The sequence below is a fragment of the Oncorhynchus keta genome, chromosome 32 (genome assembly GCF_023373465.1).
Source record: "Oncorhynchus keta strain PuntledgeMale-10-30-2019 chromosome 32, Oket_V2, whole genome shotgun sequence".
Taxonomy (NCBI): Eukaryota; Metazoa; Chordata; class Actinopteri; order Salmoniformes; family Salmonidae; genus Oncorhynchus; species Oncorhynchus keta.
In genome coordinates, this window is record NC_068452.1 from 22,887,517 (window position 1) to 22,903,372 (window position 15,856).

The 15,856-nt window shown below is 42.8% G+C and overlaps 1 protein-coding gene across 1 annotated transcript in view; it reads right to left on the bottom strand.

Moving 5' to 3' along the window:
• Positions 1–10,270, bottom strand: part of LOC118384783 (protein ELFN1-like) — an 82,544-nt gene extending 72,274 nt beyond the window's left edge. The window contains exon 1 of the mRNA XM_035771513.2: positions 10,023–10,270. The gene's annotated coding sequence lies outside the window, so the exon portion shown is untranslated. The remainder of the gene's footprint in view (positions 1–10,022) is intronic.
• Positions 10,271–15,856: the final 5,586 nt, after the last annotated feature.

Sequence of the window (15,856 nt, forward strand, 5' to 3'; positions counted from 1 at the left end):
AGTTCCTTATTATTTTCTATATTTGGTTAGGTCAGGGTGTGACTCGGGTGGGAAAGTCTGTTTTCTATTTCTTTGTTTTTGGCCGTGTGAGTTTCCCAATCAGAGGCAGCTGTCTATCGTTGTCTCTGATTTGTTGATAAGTTGTCATTTTCCTTTTGGGTTTTGTGGGATCTTGTTTTCTGTTTAGTGTCTGTGCCTGACAGAACTGTTCGCTTTCGTTTATTCGTCTTTGTTATTTTGTTTTGGTGTCATCAATAAAAAGACGATGTACGCCTACCACGCTGCGCCTTGGTCCACTCTTCATTCTACAAACGAGAGCCGTTACAGTATTAGACAATCCATTCCAGAGGGAGGAAGTATTTCATTGCAGATGGCAGTGAGGCTGTCTCCATCAAATCACACTTGTTCCATTGACTTCACTTTTTAAAACATACCTGTTGTCTCCGCTGTTTGGCTGTACATACCAATGGGAGTAATGCTCTGCATCATAAAAAAAACAGATACCAATTGCTTTACAGGGTGTGTATCATCAAAAGCCTACACATATAGATCCATACTAAACACCACAGACATATACTATTGCATGGATTTCACATTGCATTTCATCTCTTAATAATTCACTTAAAAACTGAAAGCACTGTCAATCTGATCCATCATAGAATCTCTCTCAGGCAAAGACAAGCATCTATCCACAGCATTAGCATGCACAGGGGCAGATTTGAGGCAATGTGATCACTTGACATTCAAAGAGAGAGAGATAAGTATTGATTATGATGAGGAGGGTGTGGCACTTCCACGGCTTGAAAACATGCAGCACAGGGTTGGGCAGTGCACACTCACCTCTCTGCCGGAACCTCAGCCATTACTGCAAAGTGATTCACCCACCTACACTGTGATGGAACTCTGTATGAACAATCCATCTAGGTAGGCAAGTGTTTATCTTAATGATCTATTACATGATCTTGCTGAGAGACTGCTGATTTGTAAAGACAATAGACTATATTAAATCCTATATTTACAGTTCTGATTCGCACACCTAATACCATACATGCATTTCCTGTAATTATCAAACTATCATGAATCCAATCTCATCTAAAGGGGAGATGTTAGACTTCAGCCAATACAGATATATTTTCCTGAAGTAAGACATAGCAAATTCACTACATTTCTAAATGTACATTTTTTTAAGACTTACTGATGGTTCACCTTTTTTTGTGGTTGCTAAAATTCGCTTAATTTCAGTTTGTGACAAAACAAGCAAGTATAGTATAGAGAATCATTGTACCATCTAAACCGTTGTGAAATATATTTTCCATAACCAAATATAACATTTTCAGCTTTTCGAAGCTTGTGTACAAAATCTAAAGTAAAAGACCCAAAAACGAAATAGCGCACATAGAACAGATATTGCTTCTTAGACTTGCTTTCAATGAGAATTACAGATCTATAACACACATTTCTATGTGAAAAATGTATTTCCGAGCTACAGAGGAACCAGAATCATTTGGACTTTGTGGGTCTTACTCCTGAGGTCTTTTCATGGAACAGGATGTTTGTGTGTGTGTGTGTGTGTGTGTGTGTGTGTGTGTGTGTGTGTGTGTGTGTGTGTGTGTGTGTGTGTGTGTGTGTGTGTGTGTGTGTGTGTGTGTGTGTGTGTGTGTGTGTGTGTGTGTGTGTGTGTGTGTGTGTGTGTGTGTGTGTGTGTGTGTGTGTGTGTGTGTGTTGGTCCCACCTTCACTTAAGGGTGAATGATAGACTCGAGCATCATACCTAGTGGAACACATATTTTGCTATACAACTAAACAATATGGACAACATCAATATATTTGGCTTCAACTTCTTTAGCTTATCCTATCATCTGATATGCATAACGCATTGACAAAAACAATGTTTTCGAGACTTCACAGACAGTGTGCTGTTTCAAAACGACAATGTTCATGTCATTTGTCAATGTATGCATAGGACTACTGTATAATGTATTGAAGAAAAATGTTTTTGACGGGTTTTTAAAACAAGTAAACAAAAAAGATGTGGTGTTGTTATTCCTGATTTAATATATTTTTAAAATAATACATCTGCTATTATTGTTACTATTTCTGACAGTTTCTTGCCATGTACATACATTGCTTTATCTTTCCTCTGTATGATGAGGTTGACCTTTTCACCCTGAATTTCTGCAGTGTGCCTCATATGCACATTCCGTCATCCAAGAGTATGTCATTCAGTGAAGGAAGGAAATGCTTTTTCTCGTACACTCACTCAAAAAAGCCAGATCAATAAGAAAGCCTCTGAAGTGAGCACATTGACAAACCCGTTATGTATCGCCAGTTTTAATGGGTTCTCATGCACAGAATATTCATCAACCCATGCGGTGCTTTAGCCTGCAGGTATACAGCCCCCGTGGTATTTTGTAGCGCTGCCCTGTAATTACTTGCAGAGAAGATGGCAAGGGAGAGGGGGACAAGGGGGGGCGTTCAATATGCCTCGCTGCCGTGCCACTTGTGTGATGCTTGTTTTCTAAAGGTTTTCTTCCGTCATAAAGCAGTCAGCATGAGGCTGCCTGGCACACCAGAACGATTTTCATCTTTGTGCACTCGTATATGAGTTGTGACTGATTAAAATTACCCCCCCCCCCGAGCCAACCCCTGCGAAGGAAATCTTCTCAACAATTAGACTCCTATTATAATTTATCTGTCTCCTTTTCACATGGACACTCTTCCTCATCAGGGTTGTACAGCATGATCAGGGGCTCAACTGCTTTTAAACAACAGTGATCTTGAGGAAATTATACCTTTGTGAACTGGAGACAGCACTTATTCGTAAACCCAACAACACTCTGAAACTGACACTGGAAGCAAAATTTGTTTTGCATCCCATTAGTTTCTAGATGTATCAGGGATCTAAATGGCCATCTCTGCCACCTTCAATAAAGTCTCCTAAGTAAACGCCAACACATTTCTTCTTGAGATGGGTCCAGGTCACAGCTCAGTAAACGCCATACACAGTTAATGAGTCAAACAAGCTGCCCTCTTCAAGGGGAAGTTTTCGAATGACATTTTGTATGCTTTCTAAAAGATACTATCTCGGCAATTGTGCCATCTTTGTTTTGCAGGACTGAAATACAACTGCACCCAAGGGCAACCATCCAGCTTTAGGACATCAGCTTTGTATTTCCAGCTTATCTGCAACTTCCAGGCTCCATTAGATACAGAAAGTCCTCAACCCTCAGTCATATTGTTTCTTGCCACTGAATGCTCAGGGACTGTCAATAGACTTATTTTGGATTTCAATTGTCCCGAGATACAATTCAGACAATGCCTATATGACAAACATGTCCTTCAAATCAGAGGCATGTATAGACCCTCCATGTTTCAATGAAATGTTTAACTTGTGTTTCATAGTATAGAACTACGCAGTTTCTTCAGTTGGGATTTGCAAACTGGAATCTCACCTTTAATTTAAACGGATGTAGTTTGACTACAGAACTGTGTCTCAGTCTAGCATATGCCACCACAGTGTGGTACAATGCCTGTGTCACAGTGTTCATTGTCTTTAAATGACAAGAGGCAGGGTGTGATGTTGACTATAATGGAGGGGTTTCAAACACTGTCAACATTTACAATTTAATTCACCAATCATTTCCATCCATTTCAAACAAACAGATTACAGTCTGCGTATGATAATGAAAGACATTTATCAAAGGCACATCCCACTGGGCACAAACTGGTTGAATCAACGTTGTTTCGACGGAATTTGTCAACGAATTGTGACATGGAAAACACATTGGATTTGAAAAAGTCATCAAAGCTGTTGTTTTGAGAGTGAAACTTGTTTTGAGGGTGAAACTTGTTTTGAGGGTGAAACTTGTTTTGAGGGTGGTTATGTCATCATGGTAACCAGCATTTCAGCATAGACAAACCTTGAAATATATTTGATCAATGTTCATATATGTCATGTTCACCTTTAAAACAACGTCAGATCTTCAGCATTATATCCACTATCAGAAAAAAATAAGTCCTAAAAGAGAATTGATATATCAACAGCACCTCTTTGGTCTCCCATCCAGGTTGTTAACCAAGCCCAGCCCTGTTTAGCTAAGATATGTGTCACTGACCATTGCCAATGTACTATTTTGAGAATAATTGTTGAGAACATCTAAAACTAAATAGATTCAATGTTGCTGTCAAAGTTATTCCATAACGGTAGGTTTTAACAGAGAAAATGAAATGTGACCATACTTTATCACTTACAGTATATCATCAATGTTGCTATTTAGACCTATATAGTATTTGCAAAGTCATCAACAGCAATTGTTTCATTTCAACCCAGAATTCAACCAGAAATAGACAATACAATAGGCCTCGGGTTTCAAGCTCTGGTTGATTTCAAATGTAATGATTGGTTTAAATAATGGTTGAAAGCACAGGGGTAGACATTTGGGTGACAACTAAACCACACACCCGACATTGTGTTCCATTTTAATTTGGTTGAGCTTTTAGATTGTTGAAAGAATAGCAATACCACATTGGGCATTCAACTAACTTTTGGCTGTCTTTTTGAATCGGTGAATATAGGCTGTAATTTCATTGATCAACGTCTCTCAGCAAATATGACCCAATTACCCACGTTGAAATGTCATAGTGTGCCCAGTGGGATGCTTGTTATCCCAAAGGAGAGGGAGGAATTGCAGCACATGTGCTACTTCAAGCTGATATCCTATTAGCACCACAGACACTTCCCTCACATGTGCCATTTAATTATCTTGTCTGAATTTAAAAGATGATTATTTCACAATTACACCAACTTTTCTCATAATCCTGCCTTGTAACATGTTTGACATGATAGCATCTCAGATATATTTTTTCCATAGCAGGCCTAATCCTATTTCTCATCCGTATGAGGTGAGATGAAATAGGCAAAGTAAAGCACATAACGTAGTATGCCCACTGCATTAATATGGAAAAAACAAATCTGATTGTTATAGATTCCAGCTGGTGTTACTGCATAATTTACCAAGACACCTCTTGGTGATGAAGCTGACTTGGGTTATGCTGGTCTCACTCAAAATCTCTTGGTTTGTCCACATACTAGTCAACACTCAATGCAAACAGCTATTCATGACACCGTATTGTAGCCATAACTGGACTCAAAGTTATCAGTACTATAAACTATAACACCAACAGGTCTTAACCTCTTGACAAGATTGTTGGTGTTGTATTGAGTCTGTGATCGCTGCAGGTCCTATGCTTCTCTGCGTGATGGTCCCTCAGGCCAAGGCCCAGTACTGATGCTCTCACAGCAGCACCAACTCACTTCTGGGTTAGACCAAATGGGACTTCATGACCTCTCAGCTGCCAATCCAACACCTAAACATTACTACAAGCTTCACTCCGTTGGTCTACGTGCATACACGTGGGCGGAGTGGGATATTTGGAGTAGCGAAAACCTTTTGGTAACATGAAATCCTTACCATTCCCACTCACATTCACAGGGGAGCGATAAGCAAAGTTTTTTATTTTTGTCTTTTAATTTTGTGAAAGCAAGGAAGAGTCACCTTCCCTTGCTAGTAGTAGTTGGCTAGCTGACTTTAGCCCGGCTAAAAACATAGCAAGCTAGCTAGCCCTTTTAGCTTCCCACCTCTCCATGTCAAATAAGGCATGTCTCACTCTCAATTTTCATGTGTTACAAGGAGCTTCCCCTTTTGTGATGAAAAACGGCATTGCAATACTGAATCTTGCGTCTGTGTAGAGCGTGTAGAGGCTTGAGACATTCCACTAAGAGGCCCTATTGAGGAGGATACTGATGTCGTACTGATGCTGGGGCCGCTACAGTATTGTGGTATTGTAACTGCAGATTTTGGCATGCTGTTCTACCATATGTTTCTTAGCTCTGTCTACAAAGCATGACTGGTCTCTTTGATTACACTTTACACATTGTTAACCATATACCCAGAGCATCTGGGTTTGAGCACGCCAGTATGTCATGCTTAGGTAACTACTCTACAACATGCAGCGCATCTACTGCAATCAATTCTGAAACAAAGCATAGATGCCTTCTACAGCATAGATGCCTTCTACAGTCATGCTTTCTACAGTCATGCTTTCTTTTATCTTCTGTATGATTCCTTATTATGTAGTACTTTATATCACTTTTTTTCAACAACAGAATAATGCTTTGTTGCCTTGTCCAGGAAATCACCAGTTACCATGCCGGATTAAAGGTACTATGTCCTCACAACGTTATGCATGAGTTTACTAAATTGACAACCTATCACCACCAGTAGACACATCATCATCATCATGCTCATCATAAGCATCACTACTTACATTGGCTTCAGAAAGTATTCATACCCCCTAAATTATTTCACATTTTGTATTCACACCCCTAAGTCAATACTTTGTAGAAGCACCTTTGGCGACGATTACAGCTGTAAGTATTTTTGGGTAAGTCTCTAAGTGCGTTGCACACCTGGATTGTAAGTTATTTGCCCAGAATTATTTGTAAAATTCTTCATGCTCTGTCAAGTTGAATGTTGATCATTGCTAGACAGACATTTTCAAGTCTTGCCATAGATTTTAATGTTGATTTAAATCAAAACTGTGTCTACGCCACTCAGGAATATTAGATGTTGTGTTAGTAAGCAAATCCAGTGTAGATTTGTCCTGGTATTTTAGGTTATTGTCCTGCTGAAAGGTACATTTGTCTCACGGTGTCTGTTGGAAAGCCGACTGAACCAGATTTTCCTCTAGGATTTTGCCTTTGCTTGTCGCTGTATTCTGTTTATTTTTATCATAAAAAACTCCTTAGTCCTTGGCAATCACAAGCATACCATAACATGATGCAGCTACCACCATGCTTAAAATTATGAAGAGTGGTACTCAGTGAATTTATTGTGTTATAACGCTTTAAATCTGTAATTTATGTTAGTGTTGTGAACTAACTACATTGTTGTCGATCCATCCTCAGTTTTGTCCTATCACAGCCATTAAACTGTGCAACTGTTTTAAAATCACCATTGTCCTCATGGTGAATTCCCTGAGCGGTTTCCTTCCTCTCCGGCAACTGAGTTAAGAAGGACGCCTGTATCTATGTAGTGACTGGGTGTATTGATACACCATCCAACATGTAATTAATAATTTCATCATGATCAAAGGGATATTCAATGTCTTCTTTTTTTCTACCAATAGGTGCCTTCTTTGTGAGGCATTGGAAAACCTCCCTGGTAGTTGTGGTTGTATCTGTGTTTGAAATTCACAAACACAGATTCAGGGACATGACAGATAATTGTATGTGTGGGGTACAAAATCATGTTAAACAATATTGCACACAGAGTGAGTCCATGCAACTCATTATGTGACTTGTTAAGCAAATGTTTACTTCTGAACGTATCTAGCCTTGCCATAACTAAGGGGTTGAATACTTATTGACTCAAGATTTTCATTTTTATTACTTTGTAAACATTTCAAAAGCCTAATTCCACTTTGACATTATGGGTTATTATCTCTAGACCTGTGACACAAAATCAAAATGTAATACATTTTTAATTCAGTCTGTAACACAACTAAATGTGGAAAACGTCAAGGGGTGTGAATACTTTTTGAAAGTACTGTATGTCTTTTTCCAATGGCAATATCGAAACAGGACAGCTCCGTCTCCTCCACTCCTTACCGTGATGAGAAGCTGTACTTCTTTTCAGTATCCGCAGCACGATCTAACTCTCTTCCACATACAAAATAGCTGACTCAATCTTCAAGCTGCATAATCAAGATAAGAAAGACAGGGACAGGAAAAGGGAGATGCGGGATGCTAATGTGAGGTAAAGCTCCAGCGACAGCAGCTATGAAACTGTGTGAGGATGTTTTAAAATCGTCAAAACTCTCCCGGTTTAGCTGCATATATCAAGTTAGGTTGCTCATCCCACCACTATTTACAAAGACGTGGAAAGTAAATGGTGTCATGAAAATGAGTGGTAAACAAGAGGAAGAAATAAAAACATAGATTTGTTTTAATTATTGTCATCGTAGCCTACTGTCTTTATGCATACATGTTTCGTTCAACATATTGATATAGCACTTGTGCCAAGTCCCATGTGCGCGCGTAACAGATGAGTATACCTTTTATTTTACTTGTCAACTGTGTAAGCCGAGGGTTTATGCTCCACTATACACAACAGCTCAAGCTGTTGTCGTAATATGTTTGGCTGAGTATCAGCTGAGCATTAGGCTCTTGTCATGGCAACCTTTGTAAGCGAACCACCACTTTCTCAGCCCTCATGCAAAAAAGGCCTACTCAATATCGTGAATCAATTTAGAATTTCATTATCAATGTCACACATTCATCAAAGTGGTGCAGTTGATCCGCAAAAATAATACAATATACACTATTTGCATATTGGTCAATAATAAGAAGATTTGCACAAAAAAAGACCGATAGACAGATATTGCAACAAGATTTGTAAACAATATTTACAAACACCTAGGCTATACAATATACATTTGCATACAAGATGAATAGCAAAGACGCCTTATATTCAACCAAGTAGATGTAGGCTGCACCCCCTGTCCCATGCACTAGCACTGCCTATGTCCATAGACGGTCATATTGTTGTTTGTGTAGGTCTGACTTCAACCATATGAATTTGTGACATTGGATATGAATCACAGGATATAAACAAATATTTGTCATTGAATAAAATCAACTGCATTCCAAAATCTCTGAGATAATTCAATCATCTGATGTTACTTTTATGGGGATAAATCCATACCCTAACATAGCCTGTCTGGGTGTTTATATACGTCACAACCCCTTATTTCACATGAATTACAAAACGTATTACCATGCTCAGAGGCATGCAACCTAGAGTCTACATAGTCACCGATTAATTATACCTGCGATATTTAACTGCACATGGTGCAGCAATATGTTACAGTAGGCTAAGTATTTCTGCGTACTGTAGGGTATGTCATGTAGACTCACCGGTACAGATTAGCCCTGTTGACTGGGTCAGTTCCTCGTGTCCTCACGGACTTGGCGCGCCTAGCACATCGGGCTGTACTCTGGATGTAATACAGTATGTTGCTTATTCTGTAACCTACCATTCTGCATGCAAACTCAAATTCTGAACGTTTAAAACCTCTGAGAAATTATCCGATAAAGTGTCGCCTTGACGTCAGCAAGGATCTGCGCACTAGTGTACATTAAGCACATTTTTCACAATTTAATTCTATAGGAAAGTAACACAGTTGTCATGTAATTCTCAGAAAACCCATGAAGCGAAGCCATGGGAGAAATATATTATATGGTTCAAGGCGAACTCTAGCGGTAAAGAGAGTCCGTTCGCTGTCCATGGTGCTGAAATGCATTTCAGGCAATAGTGGCTACTTCAATGTTGGCGTCCCTTTTACTTTTGCATTACAATTGCATATTACATACAATGAACATGAAATTGGATAAGATCAAGATGTTTTGGGGGATGGCAACGCTGATTTTCTATTTAGTCAACATGGTTGTGTATTTCTCTATATAGGACAGATTATTATAAACCTAGCTATATCCAATAACTTAGAAACCACTCTACGTGAATATTATTTTTTTAACGTGCTACAGTTTAAATGCCTAGATTTGATCGTTCACTGATCAAATAAAACATTCCAAACAACTTAAACTAGGCATGTCACCATAAAGGCATGTGCAACATTTGTTTAAGTTTTATGCATGCATATGCAACTTCAAACCAGTTCTACATTTTCTACAGTTAACTCAAGGATAAGTGATATGCTACAATGTGTTGCTAACACACAGAGCCATTGGAATATGGCTCATGTGTGAAAACTATTCTTGCTAATAAAATGCAATCACTTTCACATCGTTAACTTTCAATGTACCGTGCCGATATTTTAAGACACGACTAAAACGTGTACATTGAATATGTTGTAGAATATAGTCGTATTGTGTTAACTGCGGCATTGAAGCGTATTAGAGTACAGCATTCCTCCACTAACCAGAAACATTTAAGCTCTTACCTGCTTACAACAGCGGAGCAGAATCCCTCTAGCCTTTCCCGATCAAAAACTGGAACCCTATGTCACCAAGACATTTTCAAGGAGGCAGCAGGTTTCTGATGAAAAATCCAGGGTTCTGTTGGTCTCGGGAATAAAAGAAATGCAGCTCCTCACTGCGTCAAGCACAAGCCTCAAAGATCCATTAAACAGTGAGTGAGTAATTCAAACCAGAGAGCCCTGATCGAAGTCTCTTTCACTCCTTGCCTTTATGTATCCCGAACCGGACTCGGGAGTTTCCATTATGCACAACAGGGCTCTTTTTTCAATCATATCGGGGCTGACACCACGTTTTAACCATAATCGACGGGGTTATTATTTCAGTTGGGAAGCGCAGGAGAAGGAGAAGAAGCATGTTGATCCTCAAGCCCAGTTGGGGTGAAGATAAATCTCATAATAAGATTGTTTGTCACTGCAAGGCTATAAATGGTGGAGTTCAACACAGTCTGGAGGGTAATTGTAAATCCTTTTGTTGAAGTGTGCCATTTCACCTCAAAATATAGTATAGATCAGCTATATATATTATATTATTACATACTTAAACTGGCCTCACAACATGTGCATGTAGTAAAATGTTATCACCCTATTTGTTCTTTGGTGGGACTTCAAGATGTGTTGATAGGCATGGTTCATTTGTATTCATTTGTACCTCATACTGAGGTATATTATTTTACTAAATACTTAAAGGGACACTGTTTTGTAATAAGTATATATTTTTTGTAAATCAATGACATCATATATTCTCTTAATTTTGTGTTTGTCAACTTGTCAGAAAGATAAACGGGTATAGCTTTCCAAAATATAAACACAAATTTATTGAAATTGATATAAAGACGTTGAAATTAACTGTACATTAAGACCATCCAGTACTACTTGAGCCATGCCATAACAACCACAGGTCGTTCAACTCCTGAAGCTGGATATTGTTAGCCATTGATTCCCATGAGAGCTCTTACATTTGATTTATAGAGAGTGCAGCCTGATGTCCTCTATGGTGACGTAGGCTGGATGGGGGATGACCAGTGCGGCCGGCTGGCCAGGTTGCAGATGCTTGTCTGTCAGAGTGAGGGAGTGGGCTTGTGAGGAGCTGGCGCAGGAGGCTGCATTGCCCCTGTCTCATTGCAGCACTCAGGCTCTGGACATAGGCAGGCGGACGGCCGGGCAGCATGGTTCTGCTTCTGCAGCACTGGGGTTGGCAGGAGCACTGTGTCACTCTCACTAATATCTTTATGATACTGGGGGAAGCCTGCTGCTGGGCTGGGCTGGGTTTCCCTGGCTGTTGCAGTGCTGCCTAGCTGCCTGGGTGTCTTTGGGCCTGGGGCAGCAGCTGCACACGCCCCACTCCTCAGTCAGGCATCAGGGGCTACGGCTCTCTCTCTCTGAGACATATGGGTTATTCCTCTATCCTCCCATGGCTTCCAGTAAAAACAATTTATTCTGTTTCAGCAGGCAGAACTAATTAATTTAGGTTGTAACCTGCCTAGGTTGAACCTGGGATGACCTCTGCCCCCCAATAGAAAATTAATACACAAACCACATACCCAATTCTGTTTGTTATCTCTGCACAGTCCATCAGAACCTACAGTTCAGGACATTGACACCAATGTGCATTGGGGAATAGAGTACAGGTTCTAGGAATAACTGCTTATTAAGCATGTAAAGCCAACATTAAATATCTAGCTTTCAATGCGAAAGATAATATGTTAATGTCAGTAAATGGAGTTTTGGGGAAAGAAGGCGAAGCAGGCCAATAGGTCGAAATGTCATGTGTTATTTATTCAAATCCTCCATTTACTGGAAAAGCCTGTTTGGGGCTGAGGAGAAGAGACGACAAGGCTAGTTATAATTCAGTCCAGGACATGGTGAGTTGCAGTTGGTATCCATCAGAAAATTCCTGGGCTTCAATACCTCTTCTGCCACTTGGCCTGGACCCTTTGCTGCCGACACGGAGCCCTGCCAATCCATCACGACTGGTCTGCCGACATAACCGTCAAAGGGGGGTGTCAACAGACTCTCCTGTTGCGACATCCCCCTGAGGCCAGTCTGCTAGCCTGCTGCTAGCCCCGGCCTGCTAGCTGTCTGAATCACCATGCCTCCAGCTCGCCTAGCTACTCACTGGACCCTATGATCACTCAGCTACATATGCCTCTCCCTAATGTCAATATGCCTTGTCTTTTGCTGTTTTGGTTAGTCATTTTTGTCTTATTTCACTGTAGAGCCTCCAGCCCTGCTCAATATGCCTTAGCTAGCCCTTATGTTCCACCCCCCACACATGCGGTGACCGCACCTGGCTTAAATGGTTCCTCTAGAGACAAAACCTCTCTCATCATCACTCAATGCCTAGTCTTACCTCCACTGTACTCACATCAGGAACCAATATACTCAGTCAGTTAGGAAAGCTAAGGCTAGCTTTTTCAAACAGAAATTTTCTTCCTGTAGCACTAATTCCAAAAGGTTTTGGGACATTGTAAAGTCCATGGAGAATAAGAGCACCTCCTCCCAGCTGCGCACTGCAGTGAGGATAGGAAACAACGCTACATTTACGATAATCGATCATTTCAATAAGCAGTTTTCCACGGCTGGCCATGCTTTCCACCTGGCTACCCTTACCCTGGCCAACATCTCAGCTCCCCCTGCAGCAATTTGCCCCCCTGCGCTTCTCCTTCACCCAAAACCAGAGAGCTGATGTTCTGAAAGAACTGCAAAATCTGGATCCCTACAAATCAGCTAGGCTAGACAATCTGGACCCAAAATTGTTGCATGCCCTATTAATAGCCTATTCAACCTCTCTTTCATATCGTTTGAGATCCCCAAAGATTGTAAAGTTGCCTCAATCATCTCCCTCTTCAAAGGGGGAGACACTCTTGACCAAAACTGCTATAGACCTATATCCATCCTGCCCTGCCTTTCTAAAATCTTCAAAAGCCAAGTTAATAAACAGATCACCGACCATTTTGAATCCCACCGTAGCTTCTCCACTATGCAATTGTCACGGCCGTCGAAAGAAGTGGACCAAAGTGCAGCGTGGTAGGCGTACAGTACCCCCTCCCCCCCAAAGGTGCGGACTCTGGCCGCAAAACCTGAACCTATAGGGGAGGGTCCAAGTGGGCATCTATCCGCGGTGGTGGCTCTGGTGCGGGACGTAGACCCTACTCCACCTCTGGCTCACCCCGCTTTGGTGGCGCCTCTGGTGTGGGGACCCTCGCCGCCGACCCCGGACTGGGGACCCTCTCTGCGGGCCCCGGACTGGGAACCCTCGTTGCGGGCCCCAGACTGGGGATCCTCGCTGCGGGCCCCGAACTGGGCACCCTCGTTGCGGGCCCCGAACTGGGCACCCTCATTGTGGGCCCCGGACTGGAGGCCGTCGCCAGGGGCTCCGGACTGGAGTCCGTCTCTCGGAGGCCCCGGACTGGAGGCCGTCATTGGAGGCTTTGTGCCATGACTCCTCACTGGAGGCTTCGTGCCATGGATCATCACTGGAGGCTTCGTGCCATGGATCATCACTGGAGGCTTCGTGCCATGGATCATCACTGGAGGCTTCTTGCCATGGATCATCACTGGAGGCTTCGTGCCATGGATCATCACTGGAGGCTTCGTGCCATGGATCATCACTGGAGGCTTCTTGCCATGGATCATCACTGGAGGCTTCGTGCCATGGATCATCACTGGAGGCTTCTTGCCATGGATCATCACTGGAGTGATGATCCATGGCACGAAGCCTCTAGTGATGATCCATGGCACGAAGCCTCCAGTGATAATCCATGGCACGAAGCCTGGATCATACAGGAGGCCTGGTTCTGGGAGCAGGCACAGGACTCACCAGGCTGGGGAGGCTTGTTTCTTGGCGGAGGCACCGGATACACTGGGCCGTGGAGGCGCACTGGCGGTCTCGAGCATAGAGCCTGCACAACCAGTCCTGGCTGGATGGTTAACTTTGCCCTGCAAATGCGGGGTGCTGGCTCAGGACGCACTGGGCTGTGCAGACGCACCGGAGACACAGTGCGCAGAGCCGGCGCAGGATATCCTGGGCCGAAGAGACACACTGGAGACCAGGCGCGCTGAGCCGGCAACATCAGCCCTGGCTGGATGCTCACCCTAGCCCGGCAGATGCGGGGAGCTGGGATGTAAGCGCACTGGGCTGTGAACGCGCACTGGAGTCCCCGTGCGCTCCACCGCATAACACGGTGCCTGACCAGTACCACGCTTCTCCCCACGGTAAGCACGAGGAGTTGGCTCAGGTCTCCAACCTGACTCAGCCAATCTCCTCGTATGCTCCCTCCCAAAACATTTTTTGGGGCTGCCTCTCGTGCCTGCTCCGTTGCCGTGACTCCTGGTAGCGAAGTGGTTCCTCCCTCGCTACTTCAGCCTGTTTCCATGGCAGGGTCTTGTCCCCTGCCATAACCTCCTCCCAGGTCCAAGATGTCCTCCATTCTCTCTTCTCCCGGGCCCAGGATTCCTGCTCCTCCTGGCCACGCTGCTTGGTCCTTTGGTGGTGGGTAGTTCTGTCACGGCTGTCGAAAGAAGTGGACCAAAGTGCAGCATGGTTAGCGTACATTTTCCTTTGATTTAAAATGTCGCCAGCAAAACAACAAACAAAGAAACAACCGTGACTCTTACAGGGCTATAGTGCCACTAACAAAAGTCAACTACCCACAATCAAAGGAGGGAAAAAGGGCTACTTAAGTATGATTCCCAATCAGAGACAACGATAGACAGCTGTCCCTGATTGAGAACCATACCCGGCAAGAACATAGAAACAAAGAAACAAAGAAAACAAAACATAGAATGCCCACCCCACATCACACCCTGACCTAACCAAATAGAGAAATAAAACGGCTCTCTAAGGTCAGGGCTTTACAGCAATCTGGTTTTCGAGCTGGTAATGGGTGCACCTCAGCCACGCTTAAGGTCCTAAATTATATCATAACCACCATCGATAAAAGACAGTACTGTGCAGCAGTCTTCATCGACCTGGCCAAGGCTTTCGACTCTGTCAATCACATTCTTATCGGCAGACTCAATAGCCTTGACTGCCTCACCTGGTTCACCAACTACTTCTCAGACAGAGTTCAGTGTGTCAAATCGGAGGGCCTGTTGTCTGGACATCTGGCAGTCTCTATGGGGGTGCCACAGGGTTCAATTCTCTGGCTGACTCTTTTCTCTGTATATATCAATGATGTCACTCTTGCTGCTGGTGATTCTCTGATCCACCTCTACGCAGACGACACCATTCTGTATACATCTGGCCCTTCTTTGGACACTGTGTTAAGTAACCTCCAAACGAGTTTCAACGCCATACAACAGTCCTTCCGTGGCCTCCAACTGCTTTCAAATGCTAGTAAAACTAAGTGCATGCTCTTCAACCGATCGCTGCTTACACCCTCCCGCCTGACTAGCATCATTACTCTGGACGGTTCTGACCTAGAATATGTGGACAACTACAAATACCTAGGTATCTGGTTAGACTGTAAACTCTCCTTCCAGACTCTCCTTCCAGACTCTCCAATCCAAAATTAAATCTAGAATCAGCTTCCTATTTAACAACAAAGCCTCCTTCATTCATGCTGCCAAACATACCCTCGTAAAACTGACTATCCTACCGATCCTTGACTTCGGTGATGTCATTTACAAAATAGCCCCCAACACTCTATTCAGCAAACTGGATGTAGTCTACCACAGCGCCATCCGTTTTATCACCAAAGCCCCATATACTACCCACCACTGCGACCTGTATGCTCTTGTTGGCTGGACCTCACTACATATCCGTCGCCAAACCCATTGGCTCCAAGCCATCTATA